Source organism: Loxodonta africana, unplaced genomic scaffold (genome assembly GCF_030014295.1).
Source record: "Loxodonta africana isolate mLoxAfr1 unplaced genomic scaffold, mLoxAfr1.hap2 scaffold_184, whole genome shotgun sequence".
In the NCBI taxonomy this organism is placed as follows: Eukaryota; Metazoa; Chordata; class Mammalia; order Proboscidea; family Elephantidae; genus Loxodonta; species Loxodonta africana.
Genome location: NW_026974928.1, coordinates 36,216 through 63,835, shown reverse-complemented (window position 1 = coordinate 63,835; position 27,620 = coordinate 36,216).

Below are 27,620 nucleotides of genomic sequence, written 5' to 3'. Positions count from 1 at the left end.
TCCATAAATTCAGGTTGGATTCAGAAGAGGACACAGAAAAAGTGTTATCATTGCTGATGTCAGATGGGTCATGGCTGAAAGCAGAGAATACAGGAAAGATATCTACATGTGTTTTATTGGCTATGCAAAGGAATTCAATTTTGAGGATCAAAATGAATTATGGATAACATTGTGAACTATGGGGATTTTAGAACACTTAATTTTGCCGATATGGAACCGGTACATGTACCACGCATCATTTCTGAGGTAGAACAAGGGAATACTGTGTGGTATGCACCACGGTTGTATCCTTTCACCATACATACTCAATTTATATGCTGATCAATTAATGCGAGAAGCTGGAGTGTCTGAAGAAAAATCTGCCATCAGGACTGCAGGAAGACTCATTAATAATCTGAGAGAGGCAGATGATACAGCCTTGCTTACTGAAGGCAAAGTGGGCTTGAAGCACTTACTGATAAAGATCAAAGACTACAGCCTTCGGCATGGAATACACCCCAACATAGAGAAAAGAAAAATCCTTAAAACTGGGCCAACAAGCAACATCATGATAAACAGAGAAAAGGTGGAAGTTGTCAAGGATTTCATTTTACTTGGATACACCATCAGTGCCAGCAGTCAGGAAATCAAATGATGTATTGCACTGGGCAAATCTTCTGCAAAAAGACCGCTTTTAAGTGTTGAATAGCAAAGATGTTACCGTGAGGACTAAGGTGCACCTGACCCAAGCCATGATGTTTTCAATTGCCTCATAAGCGTTCAAAAGCTGGACAGTGAATAAGGAAGTCTGAAGAACAGCTGATGCCTTTGAGTTATGGTGTTGGGGAATATTATTGAATATACTATGAACTGCCAGAAGAACGAACAAATCTGTCTTGGGAGAAGTGCAGCCAGAATGTTCCTTGGAAGCAAGGATGGAAAGACTTCATCTCACACACTTTGTACATGTTATCTGAGGGGAAGAACATCATGTTTGGTAGAGGGTCAGCAAGAAAGAAGAAGGCCCTCGACCAAATGAATTAGCACAGTGTCTGCAAACAATGGATTCAAATATAGCAGCCATTGTGAGGATGGTGCAGAGATAGGCAGTGTTTCATTCTGTGGTACACAGAGTCACTATGAGTCAGAATGGACTAAATAGTACCAAACAGCAACAACAACAAAGATGATAGAGTTGGTTACATATCCTGTTATGTAATGTTCAACAAGTACTGCAATCAGACAGCTAGAAAACTTATCCAAGGGAAAATAAGAGGCCAAAGTTCATACCAGCAGGAGCCTGCATTAATATCATAGCAAGAAACAGGTCATGGTTATTGCAGCCAGGAGATTAGCATCTATATCCAACTGAAGAGGAACTCAAGATATGTATACTTGGAAATTAAATCCACATCCCAATAGGAACCCTGGTGGCACAGTGTCTAAGAGTTACAGCTGCTAACCAAAAGGTCGGCAGTTCAAATCCACCAAACGCTCCTTTGAAAACCATGTGGCAGTTCTACTCCTTCCTATAGAGTTGCTGTGCATCAGAAACCACTTGATGGCAATAGTAAGGGGCAGCAGTAAATACGGCATATTTATTACAGTCAAGAGGTTAGCACGCATGCCCAAAGAAAAACACGATGGGTTAAAACAAGCTCTAAGACTAAATATTTACCTAGAATATAGTAATAATATTAACGTCAAAGTTGTTACAGCCATAAAGTTAGCACTCATAGCCAGTGAAATAAATTCATAAAACCTGGAACTCATCCATATCCTAATATAAAGTGGGGCACAATTTTACAAACTCTACAAACAAGGAGAAAGGAGGTTAGGGTTCAAAGAATCATAAGCCTGAAATCATATTTTAGTAGGAGCTACATCATGCTGCTTAAAGCCAGGAAGCTACATTCACATACTAGAGAAGATCAGAGTTCATAAAGCCCTGGTCTGACTCAGATTGTGCTAAGAATTGTGTTACGGTTGCTATAAGCAGGTAAGTAGCAACCACGTTCACGGACAAAAACAGATTAGGGTTCATAAATCTAACAGCCTACATCCATATTCTAGTGAAAACAGCCCATGGTTCTCATGGCCAGGGAGCTAGAATCCATATCCTATGAAACGTAAAGACAGAGTTTAAAGAATCCACATCTGAGTAAAAACCTGAAACCGGATCTGAGTGTTAAAGAGGCCGTGGTTGTTAGAGTCAAGAAACTCACATGTTGGGAGCTGAAGGTCAGGGTTCCCTGAGCCAGAAAAATGCATCCATAGCCAAGGGAAAAGGGGGTCAGAGTAGGTACAGCCAGATAGGTAGTATTCATATTCATGATTAAAGACGGTCAGAGTCCATATGAGAGGAAATTTGCATTAATACCCTACTTAAAAAAAGACACATGCCTTGTGAGGGCTGGAAATTAGCGTCTATACCCAGAGAAACATGAAGGCAGGATTCATAGAGAAGAACCTTAATGTATGTACTGGTGAGGAAAAGGTCATTTTTAACAAAGCTAGAAAGAGACCATCCATAACCTTAAAATAATATCTATGTCTTTACTAAGATATTGACACCATACTAAGGATTATAGCATGACTGTTACAAAAAGGAAGTTACCAAGCATATCCAAGAGGAAAAAAGAATAACAAAAAAGATCAGGTTTCATAGAGCCAGGAGCTTGACCCATATTCCGGTAATGAAATAGTCAAAGGCGGTACAGTTAGAAAGCTAGCATCCTATTCAAGCAGACAAAAGGCCAGGGTTCACAGAGCTTGTTACATGCACATATTTTTTCATAAGAAATATGACGTGAGTGTTACAGCCAGAATCTGCTAATAGAGAAGTTCATGATCCATAGAACCAAGAGACTAAATCAACACCCTATTAAGTTATGGGGCATGGTTCTGGAAACTGGTCAGGTTCTGGAAACTGGTCAGAGTGGCTGGATGCAAGATCTGTGTTGAGTGTAATGAGAGGTAAGGCTGGATGCATACACAGATTTGAATGTTAAGAGTATAGCAAATTGGGTTTTAGATAAAGATAATATTGGGAGTAATTATCAAAAACACAGCTGGGTGTTTCTTTAAGACCCTTAAGGAGTCCCAGGGTGGTGAAAATGGTTAACACACTTGGCTGCTAATCAAAAGTTTGGAGGTTGGAGTCTGCCCAGAGGTACCTTGGAAGAAATGCCTGGCAAGATACTTCCAAAAACTCAGCCATTTAAAACCTCTGTGCTACACAGTTCTACTTGGAGTTGACTCCATGGCAAAAAAAAAAAAAAAAGTCTCTAAAGGAAACCCTGGTGGCATAATGGTTAAGATCTATGGCTACTAACCAAAAGGTCAGCAGTTTCAATCCAACAGCCACTCCCTGGAATCCCTATGGATCAGTTTTAGTCTGTCCTATATGGTCGCTATGAGTCAGAATCTACTGGATGGCAGTGGGTTTTGGTTTTAAAGGATATATTTCAGTTAATAGAAAATTTCACTTTTGTGTAAAACCATGCACTACTAATGGTATAGGAATAAAGAGATCTATTCTGAAACATCGAAATCTTTGAATCAGCAATTGAAAAAGTTTTCTTTCAGATAATGGAGGAATTTTTATCTTACTTGGCGAAAAATTCTTATGTACACAAACATGAGGACTAAAATGATGAAAAATTCCAATTGAAATCAAGTACAAGTGGAGACAGACTAATTATGGGAAGCAAAAGACTTATAGCCACTAAAAGAATGCCTTTCCCCCACAGCCAAAGATGGGTTTTGGTCCCAGGAAAGATTCAAAGCTGGACAAGTACAGCCAATAATAACCTGGTATATGAGTCGGAATTGACTCGATGGCCACAGGTTTGGTTTTTTGAGTATATATGGGAGTCCCTGGGTGGTGCAAACGGTTAACATGCTTGGTTGCTGGCCCAAAGGTTGGAAGTTTGAGTCCACCCACAGATGCCTCAGAGGAAAGGCCTGGAGTTCTACTTCTGAAAAAATCAGCCACTGAAAACCCTATGGAGCACAGTTCTACTCTGACACACATAGGTTAGAGTTGACACCGTGACAACTTTATATTTTATAGATGATACAGATGAAGACCCATGGGTTAAATATCAAAAGCTAATTCTGATCTTGTGACTTAACGAACGGTGTTCTTCATTGAAACGAAAGTACTAAGAACTTCTTTGATTATTAATTTTAAAATGAAGGTGATCTCCAACAAAGAATGAAAAATCGCACTACCAGAATTCCACTGGAAAAATCAAATAACACAGAAAAAGCAAAAGGGTATATTATACCAAAAAAAAAAACTCATTGCCCTTGAGTTGATCCCGACTCAGAGTAATGCTATAGGTTAGAGTCAAACTGCCCCATAGTGGTTACAAGAAACAGCTCGTGGATTCAAACTACCAACTTTTTGGTTGGCAGCCAAATGCTTAACCACTGCCCCATCAGTGCTAAAACAAAACTCTAGCTCAAAAAAAAAAAAAAGGACCAGATTCACTGGCTTGACAGAGACTGGAGATACCTTGAGAGTATGGCCCACAGACACCCTTTCAGCTCAGTAATGAAATCATTCCTGAGGTTCACCCTTCAGCCAAAGAATGGACAGGCCCATAAAACAAAATGAGACTAAAGGGGCGCACCAGCCCTGGGGCAAGGACTAGAGGGCAGGAGGGGACAGGAAAGCTGGCAATAGGGAACCCAAGGTCGAAAATGGGAGAGTGTTGACATGTCATGGAGTCAGTAACCAATGTTACAAAACAATACGTATACTAATTGTTTAATGAGAAGCTAGTTTGTTTTATAAACATTCATCTAAAGTACACTAAGAAAAGGAAAAAAGAACAAGTGGTTTTCTTGGAGCCTACTTTTTCCCGTATCTGTTTTTGTATGCTGAATATATACGTGTTGTTATTGTTAGGCACAGTCTAGTCCATGTTGACTCAGGGTGATCCCATGTGATAGAGAAGTACTGCTCTGTAGGGTTTTCTAGGCTGTAATCTTTACAGGAGCAGATCCCCAGATCTTTGGCCAGCAGAGCCACAGGATGGGTTTGAACAGCCGACCTGTCAGTTAGCAGTGGAGCGCTTAGCCATTGTGCCACCAGAGCTCTTTGAATATAAACATACCTGTTGAGACAGAATCCATTCCACGGCAACGAGTTTGGTTTGGGTAGATTAAAGAGAATCGTTTAGCAAAGGCAGAAATTAACATTATCTGAATTCTGAAATGATGTGCTCAAAATCACCTACGCAATGTCCTTTCCAAAAAGCTCAAACGGAATCTAATCATGAGAAAGCCATGAAACAAATTCAGGGCAAAGGGCACTCTATGCAATAAGCAGCATGCACTCTTTACACTTGTCAAATATGTGAAACAAACAAACCCAAAAGCAGAGGGACAACTCCATATTAAAAGAGAAGAAAAAGACGTGTCACCCAAAGGACAGGCACATCGTTTACGGAGCCAGGGTTTTAGAAAAAACAAGCATAATGGGCCATTTTGACACGATGGAAAACTTTTAATATGAGAGGGTACATTAGAGGACATTATTGTGTCAATTTTGAAATATCTTAGACATGACAGTGATAATTTTACTATGGTTACGTAGGAGAATGTCTTTGTTATGAGGAGATGCACCCTGAAGGATTCAGTATTTAACATGTCTCGGTGCATTACTTTTAAATGATTCAGAAGTATGTATAAAACCCACTGCTGTTGAGTCTGTTCTGACTCCTAGTGACCCTATAGGAAAGCGCAGAACTGTCCCCTGGAATTTCCAAGGAGTGCCTGGTGGATTTGACTGCCAATCTTTTAGTTAGCAGCCATAGCTGTTAACCTCTACACTACCAGGGTTTCCTAAACCACTATGTATATGTGTATGTATGTATGCATATATATGTGTGTGTGTATACACACATATATACACAATGGTCCTTAGAAGAGAGGATGGTGAGACTTCATCCCAACTACTTTGGACATGCTGTCAGGAAGGACCAGTCCCTGGAGAAGGACATCCTGCTTGGTAAAGAAGAGAGGCAGCGAAAAAGAGGAAGCCCCTCCACAAGATGGATTGACACAGTGGCTGCAACAACGGGCTGAAGCATAACAACGGTTCTGATCATGGTGCAGGGCCAGGCAGTGTTTCATTCTGTTGTACATAGGGGTGCTATGAGTCAGAAATGACTCAACGGTACCTAACAACAACAACATTGAAATATATATATGATATATGCACTCTGGTAGTGCAATAGTTAAGGCCTTGGCTGCTAAATGAAAGGTTAGCAGTCAGAACCCACACAAGAGGCTCTGCGTGAGAAAGACCTGGCAATCTGCTGCTGTAAAGACTACAGCCTAGGAAGCCCTATGCGTCAGTTCTCCTAAGTCACATGGGATTGCTATGAGTCAGAGGACCTGGACAGCACTCAGAACAACAATGTGTGTGTGTGTGTGTGTGTATTTGCACATGGGGAGAGAGACAGAACACAAGCAAACCTCTGTGTTGTTCGTTGGTGTCTAGTCAGCTCTGACTCACGACAACCCTATGCACACTGCCCGGTCCTGCACCATCTTCATGATTGTCGGTCGGCTTGAGTCCATTGCTGTGACCACTGTGTATTCTGGTCGGCTTCCAGCCCGAGGGGCTCATCATCCAGTACTGTATAGGACAGTGTGCTGTTGGGATCCACAGGGTTTTCACTGGCTGCCTTTCAGAAGTAAATCGCCGGGTCTTTCTCCCTAGTCTTAGTCCAGCAGCTGCACTGAAAGCTCTCCACCATGGGCGACCCTACTGGTATTTGAAAGGCCCATGGGATTGCTTCCAGCATCTCAGCAGCATACAAGGCACTGTGGTACAACAAACTAATAAAGGAGACAAAAAAGGTAAAATATTAATAATTAGTGAATCTCCATGAAGGGTATACAGGTGTTCATGGTATTATTCTATTTTTCTCTAGGTTTGAATGTTTTTAATGGGCATTTGAGGGAGAAGTGAAACAGGCCTGACGCTAAATGAGGAAAACACAAGTAAAAGTTAGTAAATACTTCCTACAACAACCTTTCCCTGTCCAGCCATCAACTAGCCCCTGGGTTTTGCTTATCCCATTTGGTCTCTGTATTTTAATAGCATTGAAATTGCTTTGAGAGACAACAAATTTTTTTTTTTTTCCTGTCTCAATGATGTGACATAGTTTTTAAATCTCTGACAGTGGCTTTCAGCCCAGGAAATAACTAAATTTATGCAGAGCTAACTCCCATGAATTAGGTGGGCAATCCAAATGGTAGCATCACAGAGTAAGACAGAATAGAAAGTGAGTTGGAATATCAGACAGAGCCGGTGAGTTCAGGTCTACCTCACAGAGCCACAATCATGGCGCCCCCATGTGTGTCGGAGTAGAACTGAGCTCCCAAGGGTTTTTCAGTGGCTGATTTTTCGAAAGTAGGTTGCCAGGCCGTTCTTCCAAGGCACCTCTGGGTAGACTCCAAACTCCCGGGTTGCCGCTGAGCTTGTTAATTGTTTGTACTACCTGGGGACTCCATAGAGTTGATAGGCGTAACATATATTAGCAAAGTGGGAAATACTGTCTTTGTTAAAATCTAGACATTTTAAAGCTATAAGACTGATTCTTTTTTGTACATCATGTACTATCCTTTCAAAACAATTTCTACCAAAGGAGTTTAAGAAATAGTTTGAATGATGACATTAACATTGTGGAATAACACGGGTTCGTAGATTAGATCCATCAATTTTAAAGCGCTATATTAACCAATGAAACAGGTAACAGGCATTTATATAGGATTACATTTGTATGTTCATATGCAGTTAGGCACATAGTGATAAAAGCGTCAAGTGATATTCTAAAAGCTGCAAAAAAGTGGGACAAAGTCACGAAAAGGAATGAGATAAAATAAATAAGGACAAATTCTGATTCGTCAGGTGTAAAATGAAAACTGTAATTTCTAGCAGACAGATTCAGGCAGATGGTGGGATTTAAAATAGAAATTGGTTCATGGAAACTATTGGTGAGAACTGACTGGCTGAATAATCAAGAACTCTGAAAGAAAAAAAATCACTTTTGTGGTTGTTAGGCGCCATCAAGTTGGTCCCGACTTACGGGAACTATAAATATGACAGAGGAGAGCTGCCCCATAAGGATTCACAGGCTGCAATCTTTACAGGAGGAGATTGCCAGATCTTTTCCCTCTTGACGGCACTGGCTGGGTTCACACTATCAAGCTTTTGGTGAACAGCCAAACACTTAACTACTTGCACAAATACAACCGTCATCTTCATTAATGAGTTGCTTTTCCGAGAGTTATTTTGCTATAACCACCATTAATACCTCTATCCGTGAGGCTCAAGAACTTAATGGATTAACTTTTATTTTCTTGAGATATGAAAGATGAAACCAGACCCCTGGCCAGGGAGTAAATTCTGACTCATAGTGACTCTACAGGACAGAGTACAACTGCTCCATAGGGTTTCCAAGGCTGTCATCTTTATGGAAGCAGACTGCCACATCTTTCTTCTGTGGAGCAGCTGGTGGGTTCAGACCGCCAAATGTTTGCTTAGCAACCAAGCGCTGAGCCGCGAATCCACCAGCCTAATCTCTCTACGTTGTCGATCACATTGTGATTTTCAAAACCACGCCCCTAGCATCACTCTTGTCAATATCCATGCAGGTCTAACAGTATATTTTGTTAACTTTCCCTTCCATAATATCTTGCTTCACCCAGAGCCCATTCCAACTCATGGCACCCCCCATGTGTGTCTGAGTAGAACGGTGCTCCGTAGGGTTTTCAAACGCTGATTTTTTGGAAGTAGATCACCAGGCCTTTCTTCCAAGGTGCCCGTAGGTGGACTCGAACCTCCAACCTTTTGGATAGCAGCCCCAAGCTTGGAACCATTCAGGGACTCCTGGGTTTAAGTCAGCCCAAAAAACAAACCAACCAACCAGCCCAATGCCATGGAGTCAATTCTGACCTATGCTGATCCCATGGGGTTTCCAAGGCTGCAAATCTTTAAGGAAGCAGGCTGTCACATCTTTCTCTCATGGAGCCACTGATGGTTTTGAACCGCAGAACTTTTGGTTAGCAGTTGAGCACTTAACCACTGTGCAACCAGGGCCTCAAAGTCAACAGAGAGTAATTTCTACTAAATAAAATACATCGTTGAAGGGGAAACCACACAGACATCCAGCAGCAGATAAATGGATAAACAAAATGTGGTCTACCCATACAACAGAGTATTACCTGGCCATAAAAAGATCACAGTACTGAAACATACACAACGTAGAAGAACCTTGAAAACATAGTATTAACTGAAGGAAGGCAGTCCCAGAATACCACATACGGTCTTTTTCCACATATATGAAATGTCCAGAACAGGCAAATTTATAGAGACAGAAAGTAGTTTGTTACTGCTGGGTGCTGTGGAGTCAATTCTGACCCCATGTGTTACACAACAGAAGTGCCCCAGGGGGTTTCCCAGGCTGTAATCTTTATGGGAGCAGGTCACCAGGTCTGTCTTCCTCGGAGCTGCTGTGTGGGTTGGAACCCCCAACTTTTTGTTTAGCAGCTAAGCACTTAAGCAGGGCTCCCAGAAGATAGATCAGTGTTATGCTTATTGTTGGAAGCTGGGAGTCATGGGGTGATAATTAAAGGGTAAAAGGGTATGGGTTTCTTTTGGGGGTGATGAAACTGTGCCGAAATTGATTGTGGTGCTGGAAGTCCTATTAACGACCTACAATAGAGGGAGGACACAACCCAGCTTGATGGGGGAGGGGCCTCACGGTCGCGGAAGTGGTCTTGATGCTCCAAAGGGAACATGATGCGAGGAGCTTGGAAAGACGATGCTCCCAGGCACAACCATCAACGCGAGATTGCCTGCCCTTTGGTTTGCAGCAGCCTTTAGACACTACGGCACCAGGGTATCCAACTGAGGACGGAGAGACAAATGAATACCTCTGGAGGTAGGCACAGAAGAGAGGCGCCACCATGTGCCTGTAGGTGCAGCCTGGACCTCCTGCAGCGCTAATGACCAGGGTCCAGCCACGTTCCATCTGGAAGGCCAAGATGACCCCCTCTGTCCTGTGCAGGGCGCCCTCTGCAGGCTGGGGCCCGGTAGTGCAGAGGCAGCTCTGAGTGGGAGGTGGGATTGGTTCCCTTCAGGATAACCGCCTGGGGCAGGGCAAAGCTGGTTCCCGCCGGAAGTGTGCAGACTGTGCATAGCCGGGGTTAGGCACCCGCGCTCTGTATCCACCAGGGGGCGCTTCTTAGAAGAGCGGCTTACCCGGGCCAGGTCGGTCTACCATCCCCGTGACACCTGCCCCAGGGGCCACCAGACCCCATGGTGAGTGAGGCACGGCCTGGGGAAGGCCGGGCTGCCCCGGGACCTTGGGAGGACAGCGGCCTACGAAGTGGCCCTTTAGAGGGACAGTGTGCAGGGTGTCCTGGGGAGCAGTCCCCGGGGAGCTGTAGCGCCAAGGGGGAGCAGGTCGCAGCAGGTGCGCAGGGAAGGACGAGACGCCTGAAGAGGCCGCTGTCTTCTGTGGGGTGCTGGTAGAGGAGAGCGGTGCCGGGAGGGGGAGAGTGGGGGCGCAGGGGGAGGTGGTGGTGGCAGGGGTGGAACTCCGGAGGTGGAGGTCGTGGCCGTGGGAGACGCGCAGCAGCAGGAACAGGCGAAGTAGCAGGAGCACCTCGAAGAGCCCGAGCCCAAGCTGGCCCAGCCTTGGCCTGCACCCTGCAGCCTCGGGCGCTCCCGGGAGGTTGTTCAATAGAGCTGAACGCCAGAGCCAGCAGGGCCTACTTCCGCCTGCGGTGTAAGCTGTTGCAGAGTTGCAAGCCATACCTGGTCCGGAGAAGACTCATCACCCCGTGCATCCCCGGCTTCTGGGTCCAAGCAGTATCCATTCTGTGGCTGCGTCCCAACGGCCTCCAAGGGGTGCAGAGTGGGAGACAGGGCTAAGAGGTAGGAAAGGGGGGTGGGGCTGGTGAGAAGAGACTTGGAAGGGCACAGGTCAGGGCAAAGAGCCAAGACAAGTGGCCAAGAGACACTGGCCAGGGACTGCTAGTGAATCTTTAGGTTCTGTACTGAGCAGGGAAAAAGTTCCCGGGGAAGTAGGTACAGAGTCCACAGAAAGCAGAAGAATTGCTCAAAGACCGGGACACTGTCAGCAGCAGGAGTTACCCGACAGGCCAGATGCACACGGTAGGAGTTTTCGGCCAGCGTACAGCACAGAGGAGACAGAGCTCAGGAGTCTCAGGAGAGAGACTGCTTGTAAGCCTTCGGAGAGCTTCAGATGAGCGCAAAGGCCAACTTCAATGCCCCAAGGGACGTGTGAGGAAGAGCCATGGTTGTGGGGTAGTAGGGGTGGGTGTGGCAATGATAGGAGGTGTGGAAGACTGTCTATCCCAGCCACTGCTTGCTGGCCAGGTGGGCTTTGACTGCTGCTAGCCCTTCTCTCCCTGGCTTCTGAAAGCTCCTTGACCCCATGCAGATTATGAACCACCCCCAGATGTCAGCCCTGATCAGTGAGGAAGAGTAAGACATGCTCAGCTACATGATCAATTTGGAGGTCAGGCCGGGGTCAGGTGGGGAAGGGGTGTGGGAAAGGATTCATCCATGAAAACAGACAAGGGCAGGGCTCCCTGAAAGGCGAGTCACCTAAAAAGATGTTTTTGCTGTCCCCATCTACTCCTTTCTCCCTGGTGGAAAAGCTCATCCATCTTAATAACCAAATGCAAAAATCACATTTCACTTTCAGGGCAGCCCCTATTTTCGGAATGAAGGCATCATCAAAGAGTATGGCCTTAACATCACTGGTAAGAATGGCTTCCTTGATGGGTAGCGGAGAGTGTCAGTATGACCCAGCCCCTTCCCTACATTCTCCTTTTTCTCCAAGGTGTACACCATCTCACTCCACTCTACCCCAGTGGTTCCAGGACCGTGAACATGAGGCTTAGAGCTGCAGGCATCATGACAGCAGCCTCAACTTCTTCAACTGGTTCTCTGGTCTGAACTTCTCAGGGTATAACAGGGTTGCTGAGGTGGGCCTCTGTAGGTAGGGTCAGAAATGGCTTTGGTATGTTCCTAGCTGTGTTTTGAAATGAGGGCTGAACCTGGCATAATCTGTTCTTTTTCTACTATCAGATCAGTGAGGACCTATGCATTAATTCCCTAAAGTACCACCTGAGAGAGGAAGGAAACAGGAGAGGTACTGGAGAGAACAGGTGATGAGCAGGTGAGAATTTCATTCTGTTGTGCATGGATTTGCCCTGAGGTGGAAGGGACAGGAAGCCATCTATCGGTAACAACATGAAAAGTGGAGATTGAGTTACGAATCAAAAACTGATCCACAAAGAAAAGCCCAAGACCATATGGCTTCACAGATAGATTCTGCTAAACATTTAAGGAATTAGCACAAATCCTTCTAAAATGTTTCAGAAAACTGAAGAAGAGGGATCACTTCTCACCTCATTCCATGAGGCCAGCGTTCCTGTGAAAAAAGAGCATAGGAAGACATTGCTAGTAAATTAGTGACCACTTTATTTTATGCTTATGTAAATATAAAGTTATTTTGTGTTAAATTTTGAATCAGTTTTAAGTGCAAATGTTTTAATGATTTCCTTTCAGAGTGCATATTACTGGTGTGGAGAAATACACTGGACTTAGTTCATTTTGTTATTGTGTCCTACAATCTTAATTTACTATCTCTGATGCTTTTTATTTTTCTTTTTTATGATTTTTATACAATTTTTTAATTGTAAGTTTATATGTGGAAGGAGATAGTTTGTCACTTCCGATTTGATGCCATCTATATCTTGCTAAATTTCTCTGGCTAGAGCTTTGGGCGTACTGTTGAATACAAACGGCAAAAGCAGGCATCCTAGCTTTGTTCTTGGTACTAGTGGGGTGCTTCTAGTATTTCTCTATTGAATGTGATGCTAGTTTGGGCTTTTTAATAAATTTCCTTTTGCGGTTAAGCATCCTTCTAATTCTAGTTCGAGGGTTTTCATGATGAAAGCCTGTTGGGTTTTGTCCAGTTTGCTTCTGCACTGAGATGTTGTAAATTTGCCCTTCATTCTCCAATGTGCTGTATTATGTGTATGGATTTTTATGTATTCAGCCAACTTGTATGATGGGAATACCTTCTATTTGAACATGGAATATAATCCTGTAATTATCTGATGGATTTTGCTAGCATTCTCTTCAGGATTTTTGCAGGCATATCCATAAAACGTATTTCTCTGTAGTTGTCTTGTTGTTCCCCTACTGGAGTATTTTTCTAGCTTCGATATCAATGTAATGTTAGACTCATAGAATGAGATAGAAAGTGTTCTCTAAGGTAGTGCTTTTGGAAGACCTTTACTTTGCTTCCTCTCTTGGTGTTTTACTGTCTTTATCGCAGTGCAACTTTTAAGTTTTGTTATAACTTTTTTCTGCATTTTTCATTTTCCTTCTTTATGGTTTCCCTTCAAATTATGTTAACACCTTAAGTTTAGAAAACCTTCATCGTACCTTAATACTAATTTAGTTTTAGTACTATACAGTTGTCCATCTTTTGGGTATGTTGTTATTGTCACACATTACATCTGAACATAATGCAAGTCCAATACCATATGCATAATAATTGTTTTGTACAGTTTTCCTTAAATAATAAATGAGTCAAAAGAGTCATTTCAAAGGAACTACAACAAAATGGTTTTAAATCTTAATTCTATTTATTATGTATAATTTATGCATACATATGTGTATTACATGTGTGTACATATGTGTATTGTAATTGCACTGGTATTATAAATATACTCATATAATTATACTTCAGTGTCTATTCTCATTTTTTAGCAGTTAGAATCTTTTCCCCACTCACTTTGTGCTGTCTTTGTCCATGTATTACACATATATTAATTTTGTCCATAGTGTAGGTTCAACAATGCATATCATTTCATATGTTTTGTTTTAAAAGAAGAGGATAAAGAAGGTAGCACACGCATTTTTAACGTATGCATTTTTAAGGTGACCTTTGTCTGTACTGAGTTACCCTTTTAGTCTTTCTCATTAGGGATGAGCTGGAGACAAATTCTCTCCATATTTCTTTAACTGGAAGTTTTTTAATTTGCAATCATTTTTTTAAATTATGCCTTTACCGGATAAAAGGTCCTTGGCTGACATTTTTGTTTCCTTTGATAACTTGGCAGATAGTATCCCTCTGCCTTCTAGCCTCATGTCTTTCTTCTTAGAGATCACCTTTTAATCTTACTGTGTTTCTGTTGTCAATGATGTATTTTTTCTTGCTGCTTTAGAGATTTTCAGGTTGTATTTAGCTTTTAGCATTTCTATTATGCTATTTTATGTTTATTTGTAGATCCCTGCATTTTACCTCCTGGGAAATATTGGAGCTTCCTAGATGTACAGGTTATTTTTTTATATACATTTCTGAACTGTATAGAAATTATTCCTTTTAATTCCTTCCTTCCTCCCCCTTTCCCTCTCATTCTCCCTCCCTCCCTCCCTCTTCTCACTGCTCTCCTTACATTATTCCCGTAACCCATTCAGTGGTGTCCTTAATGGTGCCCCATCTTTTTCTGAGACCTGGTTCATTTGTCGTCATTCTTTATACAGTGTACTTCAGATTGAATAACTTCTGTCAATCTAACTTTAAATTTTCTGGTTACTGGCAAATTATACCCATTGCAACTCTATAATTTCCATTTTAAAAAAGTTATTTATATCTCTGCATTAATATTCTTCGTTAACATGACAATCTCATCACAGCTTTCTTTGCCTTTTCATTCATGCTTTCCTGTAGTTCTGTGAAATTGTTCTCTGTTACAGTCAACTTTTTGTTGGTCTCACAGGCAGTTATTTTGCCTGCATTATTGCTGATATACGGGTCATACTTCAATGTTCCTTTACATGTCTCATGATTTTCTTTCTTTTTTTCATTGAGGAGGAACTAGTCATTTCAGATAGTGCTTTGTACTAACTCTGGATACTGTCCATTCCTTGGTAGCTTGTTATTGTTTGTTTATTTGTTCAGTAACTGAACGGAGTATTTTAGTGAAGTGTGTTCCTTGCCTAAAGCTGTAAGACTCTGATGTTCCTCCTCAGGGAGCCATAAGTTTGGGTAGGTCCACAGTGACTGTGGAATGACAGTTGTACTGGTAGGACTTTGTTTCACTCTTTTCCTGACAACACACCGCACGCTTCAGTAAGCTCTGATTCATAGTGACCTTATATGTAAAGGAATGAAACTCCTCTTCCTGAACCATCCTCACAATAGTTGCTATATTTGAACCCATTGTTGCAGACACTGTGTTAATCGATCTCACTCAGGGTCTCTCTCTATTTTGCTGACCATCTGCTTTCCCAAGTACGTTGTTCTTCTCCAGCGACCAGACCTTCCTTATGATGTGTCCAAACTTACTGAGATGAAGTTTTGCCGTGCTTGCTCCTTAGGAGAATTCTGGCTGCACCTCCTCGATACTAATTTGTTCACTTTTCTAGAAGTCGATGGTATATTCAACATTCTTTGCCGGACCTACAATTTCAATTCACTGGTTCCTTTTGGGTCTTCCTTTTTCATTGTTCACATTTTGTATGTATATGAGGCAACTGAAAACAACATGGCTTGGTCATTAGGCATCAATGTGACATTAAGGTACCATCTATATTATTTCAGATTTAAAGAGTTTTGTTTTTTTTTTTTTTTACCAAATACTTTCTCAGTGTGCTACTTTGATCTTGAGTGCCGCTTACATTGGCAGTAATAGTTAATCCAAGTAGAAGGAAATCCTTCGCAAATTCAATTCCTTCTCTGTTTATCAGGATGTTGGTTATTGGCCCAGTTGTGAGGATTTTGTTTTTCTTCGTGTCCAGGTGTAATCTGCACTGAAGACTGAGGTCTTTTATCTCTGCCAGTAAATGCTTCACTCATCTTCATTTTGACAAGGAAATTGAGTCATCTGAATGTTTGTAATATGCTGATGAGTCTTCTTCCAATCCTCATGTCACATTCTTCATGTAGGCCAGGTACTTTTATTATTTGCTGAGCATGCAGGGTGAATAATTAAGGTGAAAGGATGCAGTCTTATCACAAACCTTCTCCAGTTTTAAACCATGCAGTATCCCCATGTTCTGTTTGAACACAGGCCTCTTGTTCCATGTACAGTTTCCATACTATGAGTTCTGGAGTTCCCATTCTTCACAATGTTATCCATATATATATGTGTATTTTATGATCCACACAGCAAAATGCCTTTGCATAGTGGATGGAACAGAGAAATATCTTTTTAGTATTAACCTGCTTTCCTTAAGATCCATCAGACATCAGAAATCATATTTCTTGTTCCATATCCCCTTTTGAATCCATGTTGAACTTCTGGCAGTTCCTGGTCAGAGTACAGCTGAAGCTGTTTTGAATTATCCTCAGCAAAATTTTTCTAGAATGTAATAATAATGATATTGTTTAACAATTTTCTAATCGATCACCTTCCTTTGGAATGTGCACGAATATGGATCTCTTTTACCTGGGTGGCCTGATACCTGTCTCTCAAATAGCTTGACATAGACAAATAAACCCTTCCAGCATTTTATCTGCTTGCTGAAACATATTAAATGGTAATCCATCAATTCCTGGAGGCTTGTTTGCGTGAATTTCTCCCTTCAGTACCAGCAGTTTTTCCTCATATGCAACCTCCTGTTTGGATGAACATTGACCACGCCTCTTGGTACAGTGACTGTGTATTTCTGACATCCTTTTTGTTGCTTCTTGTACCATTCAGCTTTTTTCCCATGGAATACTTCAGTATTGCAACTTGAGTCTTCTTTTCTGTCTTTTCTTTTATAGAAATGTGAATTTTTTTTTTTTTACTCCAGGACTTTGCATGTTTTGGAGCCCTGGTGGCTGAGCAGTTAAGACTCTACTGCTAACCCAAAGGTTGGCATTTTGAATCCACCAGCCACTCCATGGAAACCATATGGAGCAGGTCTCATCTGTCCTATAAGAGCCGGAATTTACTCAATGGCAACAGGTTCTCACATTTCATTACACAGGAAAACCTGCAAAAGCCAGAACCTGGGAAAGACAGAAACTGTCACAGAAGGAACACTCAAATATTTTCCACTAAGATGAGCAAGAGAAAAGTGGTAAACTGCACCTCATTGATAGTCATAGCAGTCATCCTGTTCTCAAGTGGGAGACTCTCAGTCTTCTCCATTCAGTGTTATGCTGGCTGTTGGTTTTTTACAAAAGCACCTTATTCATCCTCAAGAATTTCCCATCTATGCATATACTGTTGACAATTTTTATTAGGAAAGGGTGTTGAATCTTATCAAATGCCTCTTCCCCATCTATTGAGGTGATCATATAGCTCTGTTACTTTGCTCTGTCATTGTGGTGTATTACATTGATAAATTATACAATGTTGAATCATCATGTGTACCTGCAATAAATCGAAACTGTTCATGGTGTATAATTCTTTTAATATGTTCCTGTTTTCTGCTCACCATTATTTTATTCAGAATTTTTTTGTGTATATTCATGAGGGGTACTGGTCTATTTTTTTGTTTTGTTTTGTTGTTTCCTTGCCTGGCTTTGAAATCTGGGTAATGTTTCCTTTATAGAATGACTTACGGAGTATTACTATGTGTTCTATAGTTTAGAAGAGTTTGAGGAAGAAGGTGTTGCTTTTTCTCTGAATAATTGGTAAAGTCCCCCAGGTAATTTTATTTGGTCCCATGATTTCTTGTTGCTGGAAGGTTTTAGCTTCATTCTCTTCTCTTATGAGTTTGTTGAGATTTTCTACCTCTTTTGTGTTAGCTTAGGTAGGTTATGTGTTTCTGGGAATCAACCCATTTTATTTACATTTTCAAATTTGTTGGAATACAACTTTTTATGGTGCTCCGTTGTCCTTTTTTATTTCCATTTTATCTGTTGTAATGTCTTCAGTTTCATTTCTTATTTTTGTTATTTGCATCCTCTGACTTTTGTCAGTTTAGCTGAAGATTTACAACTTTACTGACCTTTTCAAAGAACCAACTTTTGGCTTTGTTGATTTTCTCTGTTGTTCTCCTGTTCTCCATTAATTTGTTTCTGATTTGATTTCTGTTTACCTCAACTGAAATGCTTTTTCATCTCTGTCAAAAATTATTTGTCTCAGCGGGGTCAAGGTGACAGAATAGTGAGATGCTTCCTGTGGTCCCACATATAACAAAGACCTGAAAAAATAAGTGAATTGAATATCTGTCACAATCTGGGGGCCCTGATCATCATAGACAAAGTCGAGGAGTCAGGCTGAGCAATAGCGGGAAGAAGTGTCAGCCGTAAGGTATCCAGAACCCTGTGGGTTAAGTTGCCAGGCACATTCAGGCCAAATCAAACAGCAGCACTCGGGACTTGTTTCTCATGTCAGGCAGTGGAGAGTATGCAGAAACCTCCAGAGCTGAGGGGAAGCAGCACTGGACCTTTGAGAGTTAAGTGCAAGTGTATAACCTACTACATGGGGTCAAAATAGCCCCACCCCCTTCAGGACTTTGACAGCAGAGAAGTGCTAATTTCCACTCACCCAACCCCCTCCCAGCTCTGCTTCTACACCCGATCTGGGAGTATTCAACAAATGCCACCCCCCTAAGCCAGAACTGAGGGCTACCCTCATCAAAACCAGTCTTGCAGCTTCAGAAGAAAAAAATTGGCAAGCTCCCTAAACCTGGAACTCAGGATAGTCTGCCCAAACCACTCTTGTACTTCAAAAATAGATACACCCTGCCAAGCCAGGAACCCAGGGCAGGCACTGCCCCTTTGCCTCGGCACTGGCATAAGGGTGAGTCCATGAACTTACGACACCCTTCAACCCTGCCTAGACCTGTGTAGGGTGATTCAGCACTGCAGGTCCTCATTAATGCCACACCCCAAGCTGGGAACTCTACATCATTCACCCCTAAACCAGTCTAATGCTTTCAAAAATTGCCATGCTCCCTAAGCCAGAAACTCAGGACAGGCGCTATCCCTTTGCCTCAGCATTGGCATAAGGAGTCCATGGACCTGTAACACCCTTCATCTCTGCCTAGACCTGCGTGGGCTGATTCAACAGTGTAGGCCCTCATTAACATAGAACAACAGCGCATGTACCTGAAGCCTATTTTTACAGCAGAAACCAAGGGGGAGTTGCAGATTCATGACATTTGACATCACCCTGCCCATTAAGCAGGGTCCTCACCCACCCACATAAGAGGCCTGAAGCCTGGTGATATTGCCCATTCCATATAGCTATAAGCGACAGAGGCCAGGAATAAGTGGTGCCTCCCAGTGCTTTTTGCCAACGGCACTGGGTACCCAAAGTCCAGTTGCAAAACCCACCCACCTACACACTCTAGGGGACATGGATATGTCTTCCACCCAGGGAGTCAGGGACAGCTCTCAGCCCTGAGCCTTGCTGAGCACATAGGCTCCTACTGTAACCAGATGCCTTTACCCACTCCAAACACCCCTATATATCCCTGCCCATCTAGGACGTTAGGATAGAGTCTGCAACACATACTCGGTGACTGATGACCAGGACACCAGAGCTGAATCTGCACAAGAGACCTGAACGGACTCCTGAACTCACATACCTAGTGACAGAACCTGAAAGCTTCAAAGACACCAATAAGAAAAACAGCTCTCATGCCCAGCCAACTACTTGGACATATCAGAACAAATGAAAAAGCTAGGAAAGAGTAAGCAAACATACAATAAATAAATATAATAACTTATTGATGGCTCAGAGACTGGAGTCAATATCAAATCACATAAAGAACCAGGTCAGGATGGCTCCAGAAAGCGATCAAAGAGCCAGGAAATCTTCCCAGTCAAGAAAAGCTCTTAGAATTACCAGAGTTAGAATTCAAAAGTTTAATATTCATAGCTCTTGAAGAGATCAGGAAGGAAATTAGGCAAAACTCGGAATAACCCAAGGAACACCCAGAAAAAGCAATAGAGGAATTCAAGAAAGCAGTACAAGAACAGAACAAGAAATTTAACAGGCTGCTAGAAATCGTAGAGAAACAGCAACTACAATAAAATTTCTGAGTTAGAGTTAGACAACCCAACAGGAAGTCTCAGGAACAGAATTGAGGCAATGAAAGTCAGAATTAGTGAGACTGAAGATAAATGCCTTGAAACTAATTTATTTGAAGAAAAATTAAAGACTTTTTTAAAAAATGAAGAAACTGTAAGAATTATGTGAGACACCAACAAGAGAAAAGATTTAATAATGATTGTAGTACCAGAACGGGCAGTGAGAGGAAATAATAGGAAATGCAGAGAGAATTGTTAAAGATTTGCTGGCAGAAAACCTCCCTGATATTGTTAAAGATGAGAAGATATCTATCCAAGAAATTTATTGGACCACACTCAGATTGGATCCCAAAAGAAAGACACCAAATCATATTATAATCAAACTTGCCAAAAACAAAGATAAGACCGATTTTTAATAGTAGCTAGGGATAAACAAAAAGTCACCTACAAAGGAGAGTCAATAACAGAAAATGCTGACCACTCAGCAGAAACAATGCAAGCAAGAAAGTAATGGGATGACATATATAAACCCTTGATGGAAAAAAAAAAAAGTATCAGCAAGATTTTATATATCTAGCAAAACTGTCTTTCAGATGTGGTGGCAAAATTAGGACATTTTTAGATAAACAGAGGGTAAGGGAATTTGTAAAAACAGAACAAGTATTATAAGAAATATTAAAAGGAGTTCTTCGGCTAGAGAACCAAGAATATCAGACAACGACCCAAGGTTAGAACACAGGACACAACAACCAGGTATCAACCCAGATAGGTTAGTTGCAAAAATAAATCAAATTCAAAAGACTGAAAATAGGAAATAGTGACATCAATATGTAAATGATAACAACATTAAAACAGAAAAAGAGGGACTAAATACTGTAGTCATAGAACTTCAATATGGAGAGAATGGTAAGGTGATACTGAGAAGTAAAAACGACTCAACACAGAAAATTAAGTAGAACAAAGAAACTGTCAACACCACACACACACACACACACACACAAATCAAAATGATATCACTAAACTCAATCTATCAATGATTACACTGAATGCAAGTGGATTAAATGCACCAATAAAGAGACAGAGAGTGGCAGAATGGATAAAAAACATGACTGTTCTATATGCTGCCTACAAGAGTCACATCTTAGACTCACAGAGAAAAAAAAATATCAAAGATAGAAAAAAAAATATATATCAAATGAAAACTAAAAAAGCAGGAGTGGCAATATTAATCTCTGACAAAACAGACTTTAACATAAAATATACCACAAAAGACAAGGAAGGACATAATATATTGCTTAAAGAGTCACTACACCAGAAGGACTTAACAATAATAAATACATATACACCAATGATAGGGCCCTAAAATACATAAAACAAAATCTAACAGCATTGAAAAGAGAAACAGAAGCTCCACAATAATAGTAGGAGACTTCAACACACCACTTTTGGTGAAGGACAGGACATCTAGAAAGAAACTCAATAAAGACACGTAAGATCTAAACGCCACAAGCAATCAACTTGACCTGATAGACATATACAGAACACTCCACATAACAGCAGCCAATTATACATTTTTTCCAATGCACATGGAACATTGTCCAGAGTAGAACACATTTCAGGCCACAAAGCAAACCTTAACAGAATCCAAAACATCAAAATATTACAAAGCATCTTTTCTGACCAAAAAGCCATAAAAGTAGAAATCAGTGACAGAAGTAGCAAGGGGAAAAAAAATCGAATACATGGAAACTGAGCAACACCTTGCTCAAAAACTACTGGGTTGTGGAAGAAACCAGGGATGGAATAAAGAAATTCATAAAATCAAATGAGAATGAAAACAAATCTTACCAGAACATTTGGGACATAGCAAAAGCAGCACGTAGAGGTGAATTTTTTGAGACAGGCGATACCACAGCAGACTCAACTGAAATGAAAATTCTCAGAAAAATTATACTCCAACAAATTTGAAAACCAAAAGGAAATAGACAAATTTTAGAAATACAGATATAAGTAAATTAACACAAACCCAGGTAGAAAAACTAAATAAACCCAAAATAGGAGAGATTGAAGAGGTAATAAGTTCCTCCAAATCCCCCTCCCCCTCCAAAAAAAAAAAAAAGCCCTGGCCCTGATGGCTTCAGTGGAGAATTCTTCCAAACTTTTAGAGAAGAGTTAATACCAGTACTACTAAAGGTATTTCAGAACATGTACACAGAAGGAACACTCCCAAACACATTCTATGAAGCCAGCATAACCCTGAAGCCAAAGCCAGATAAAGACACCACAAAAAAAGAACATCACAGATCAATATCCCTCGTGAGTATAGACACCAAAATCTTCAACAAAATTCTAGCCAATAGAATACAATAATGTATATAAAAAAAATAATTCATCATGACCAAGTGAGATTCATATCAGGTTTGCAGGGATGGCTCAACATTAGAAAATCAATGTCGTCCATCACATAAATAAAAGAACCACATGATCTTATGAAATGATTCAGAAAAGGCATTTAACACAGTCTAATGAACATTCCTGATTTAAAAAAAAAAAAAATCAGCAAAATAGGAATTGAAGGGAAATTCCTTGACATAATAAAGGGCTCTTAATTTTTTTTTTTTTTTTTTTTATACAAAGCCAACTGCCAATATCAATCTAAATGGAGAGAGTCTGGAAACAGTCCTGTGAGAGCGATAACCAGACAAGGATGCCCTTTATCAGCACTGTTATCCAGCATTGTGCTGGAGGTCCTAGCCAGAGCAACAAGGCAAGAAAAAGAAATAAAGGGCATCTACATTGGTAAGGAGGAAATAAAAGTATCCCTATTCACAGATGATATGATTTTATACACAGAAAACCTCAAAGAATCCACGAGAAAACTATGGGAAGTAATAGATTTCAGCAAAGTATCAGGATTTAAGATAAATGTAGGAAAATAAGTAGGATTTCTCTATATGAACTAAGAAAAAAATTTTAAAAGAAAATCATGAAATGAATACCATTTACAGTAGCCCCCTAAGAGATAAAGTACTTAGGAATAAACCTACCCAGAGATGTAAAAGATGTATACAAAGAAAACTACAAGACACTATTGCAAGAAACCAAAAGAGACCTACATAAGTGGAAAAACATGTTGAGAGGAAGACTCAACATTGTGAAAATGTCCATTCTACCCAAAGCGATCTACAGATACGATGCAATCAGGATCCACATTCTAATGGCATTTTTTATCAGGATGGAGAAACAAATCACTAACAGCATATGGAAAGAGAAGAGGACCCAGATAAGTAAAGCATTATTGAAGAAGAGGAACAAAGTGGGAGGTCTCCCACTACCTGGCTTTAGAACCTGTTATACTTCCATGGTAATCAAAACAGCCTGGTATTGGTACAAGTACAGATACATAGACCAATTGAACAGAATTGAGAACCTAGACATAAATTCAGTCACCTATTAGCAGCTGATATTTGGCAAAGGCCCAAAGTCCGCTAAATGGGAAAATGTCTCTTTAACAAATGGTGCTGGCGTAATTGGATACCCATCTGCCAAAAAAAAAAAAAAAGAAACAAGACACATATCTTACACCACGTAAAAAACTAACTTAAAATGGATCAGACCTGAATATAAAATCTAAATGATAAAGATCATTGAAGAAAAATTAGAATACTAGGAGCCCTTATACATGGCATGAATAGTATACAAACCATAACTAACAATGCACAAACACCATACACACACACACAATACTATACTAAAGAAAAATAAAATCATTATTACACACAAAAACTTGTACGTGGATATTTATAGCCATGTTGTTCATAATAGACAAAAGGTAGATACAACCCAACTATCTATAAATGGTTGATTGAATAAACAAAATATGGTAGTATGATGCACTGATACATGGCACAACATGGGTGAATCTTGAAAATATGCTAAATTAAAGAAGCCAGTGACAAAAGACTGTATATTACTCCTTTTATATTAAATATATAGAATAGGCACATCTATAGGGACAGAAGGTAGTGCAAATGGTTTTCATTGTGCTCATGAGAAACCTTTCCATAGATTGAGGCAGTTGTTGGGCAGAACAAGGGGATACTGATTGGTTTAAAGTCAGGAAAGGTGTGCGTCAGGGTTGTATTCTTTTACCATACCTGTTTAATCTGTATGCTGAGGAAATAATCTGAGAAGCTGGACTATATGAGGAAGAATGGGGCGTCAGGACTGGAGGAAGACTCATTAACAACCTGCGTTATGCAGATGACACAACCTTGCTTGCTGAAAGTGAAGAGGACTTGAAGCACTTACTAATGAAGATCAAAGCCCACAGCCTTCAGTATGGATAGCACCTCAACATAAAGAAAACAAAAACCGTCATAACTGGACCAATAAGTAACATCATGATAAACGGAAATAAGATTGAAGTTGTCAAAGGATTTCATTTTCCTTGGATCCATAATGAACAGCCATGGAAGCAGCAGTCAAGAAATCAAAGGATGCATTGCACTAGGTAAATCTGCTGCAAAGGACCTCTTCAAAGTGTTGAAAAGGAAAGATGTCACCTTGAGGACTGTGTAGTGCCTGACCCAAGGCATGGTATTTTCAATCACATCATATGGATGTGAAATCTGGACAGTGAATAAGGAAGACCAAAGAAGAATTGATGCCTTTGAATTGTGGTATTGCTGAAGAATATTGAATATACCATGGACTGCCAAAAGAACGAACAAATCTGTCTTGGAAGAAGTAAAACCAGAATGCTCCTTAGAAGCAAGGATGGCCAAGACTGCATCTTACAAACCTTGGACATGTATCAGGAGGGATCAGTCCCTGGAGAAGGACATCATGCTTGGCAACTAACAGGGTCAGTGGAAAAGAGGAAGGCCCTCAAGGAGGTGGATTGACACAGTGGCTGCAACAATGAGCTCAAGCATAGCAATGATTGTAAGGATGGCACAGGACAGGGCAGTGTTTTGTTCTGATGTGCATAGGGTCGCTATGATTCGGAACCGAATTGGTGGCACCTAATAACAACAACTAAAGCTAAAGTTTCTTGTTTCTAACCCATGCCTTGTCTCTGCAGAAGAAAGGCCTGGCAATCTGCTTCTATAACAATTACAGCCAAGAAAACCCAACTCTGCACAGTTCTACTTTGAAATATTTGTGATTGTCAGGAGTCAGAATCCACACAATAGGGACAGAAAGTGGTTACTTTGAGCTGGGTGTGGGGATGGAACAATTGGTAGTTGAAATGTACATGTTTCTTTTTAACATGATTAAAATGACTCTAAAGTGGAACTGATAATATTTGTAGAGTCCTTGGGTGGTACAAATCTCTAATGTACTTGCTAACCATAAGGTTAACAATTTGTGTTCACCCTAGAGGTATGCGGGAAGAAGGGCTTTGTGATCTACTTCCAAAATATCAGCCATTGAAATCCCTATGGTGTCCTCTGACATACATGGGGTTGTGCTGAGTTGGGATGAGTGTTAGAGTACTGGTTTTGTCATGGCTGCACACATCTCTGAATATATTTAAAAAACTGAAATGTTCTTTATATATGAAATGTATAAATTACATCTCAATAACACTGCTAAAAATCAGTTGCACGTGTTTGTGTAGTTTTATTTCAAGGTCCTCTGTGCTGTTGTTTTGATTAGTGTACCCCGTCCTTCACAGATACCACACTGTTTGATTACTGTAGCTATTTAGGGAGCCTTGACTTTTGGATGTCACCACCCATTTGTCATCTTGTTGTATTATTACCTCATAAGCAATTTTGTTTTTCTTTCAAAAACAGCTGCAAATAGGGAAGTGTATACATCGGGGCCATTTGGACAGCTCAGTACACCTAAGGAAGCTTTGATGACAAAGGACATTTCTTCTCTGGTCTAACTTGCCTGTTGCTATTGATGCGTGCCTTTGAGTTGATTCTAATGTACGATGACCCCATGTGGTGGAGCAGAGCCGACCATAGGGATTCCTAGGCTGTAATCTGTATGGGAACAGATCTCCAGGACTTTTCTCCTGCAGAGCGGCTCTTGGGTTCAAATCGCCAGCCTTTTGTTTAGGCTCTGAGCACTTAGTGATCTATGTGTCAAAGATATTCTTGAGATTGTTCTAACTTCATGTGGGATGTGCTCAAGGTCATACTTTGGCTCTCACGGACTTGTTCTAATTTTCTTCACCTTCAATTTTGACTTATATGTATATATGAAGTAAGCCTTCCTAGCCCTGAACAGAGAATGTCTACTTAGTCCTTTTCTGATTTCTCTTAATCATAATTTACAATTTTATGTGTATAATCTTTCACTTTTCTGGTTAAATATATTCCTAGATACTTTAGTCTCTTAGATGCTATCATAAATGCTAGTTGCTTTATTTTTCCCCTTGCTGATACTGATGTGTAGAAACCTGAGTGATCTGTGTATATTGACAATGAACCCTGATACTTTGGTAAATTAATTTACTAGGTCTAATAGCTGTTGGGGTTTTTATGTACAGAATCCTATCTGTTTTCTTTCCTTCTCCATTTAAATACTTGTTTTTTGGTAGCCTAAAAGTCATTTGTATCTCCAGAATAATTTCAGATGATCACTGGTGATAGTGGATCTACCTGTAGTTACAACAGAATTCCCCTCCCCACCCGCCGCTGCAAAATATATATTGTAAATCCTAACCTCTGTAAGTTCTAAGGAAACCCTGGAGGCACAGTGGTTAAGAGCTACGGCTGCTAACCAAAAGGTTGGTGGTTCGAATCTACCGGGTGCTTCTCAGAAACCCTATGAGGCAGTCCTACTCTGTCCTATAAGTTCGCTATGAGTCAGAATCTAGTTGATGGCAAAGAGTTTGGGATTCTATAAATCTTAACCTCCATAATCCCATTTGGGAATGGGTTTTCTTTGTTATGTTAATGAGGAAGTGTGTCAGGTGTGCCTTAATTCAATCTCTTCTGATATACAATAGAGCCAGGAAGTAGAGGAAACACTGGAGGCATAGTGGTTAAGAGCTGCTACAGGAAAGTTCAGCATCTTGGATTCACCAGGCGCTCCTTGGAAACTCTGTGGGGCAGTTCTACTCTGTCCTATAGGGTTGCTATGAGTCAGAATCGACTGGACGGCAATGGGTTTGGGTTTTTTGTTTCAAAGGAAGTAGAGATGGGAGAAGTTAAATGCCATGCCACATGTAGATCACTGATGAGTAGAAAAGAGGCTAGGACACTCCCCTAGAAAACCCAGAGACAGGAAGCCTTCCACTACGTGGCACCCTGAATTTCTCACTCCCACCCTGCTTATTTTGAGAAAATACATTTCTGTTAATTAAACCCACCCTCTCATGTCATTTCTGTTATAGCAGCACTAGATATCTGAAACACTTGCCTTGCTCCTTGTCTTAAAAAGAAAAATATCAGTCTTTCTCCACTGAGCAGTATTTTTTTTTAAGCCTTTATTATATCGAGAAACTTCTCTTCTAATCCTATATTATTCAGTGTTTTTTAACATGGAAGAGTATTAAATTCCGTCAAGTGCCTTCTCTGTATCAGTTGAGATGATCCTGTGTTTCTTTTATTTTGCCCTATTAAT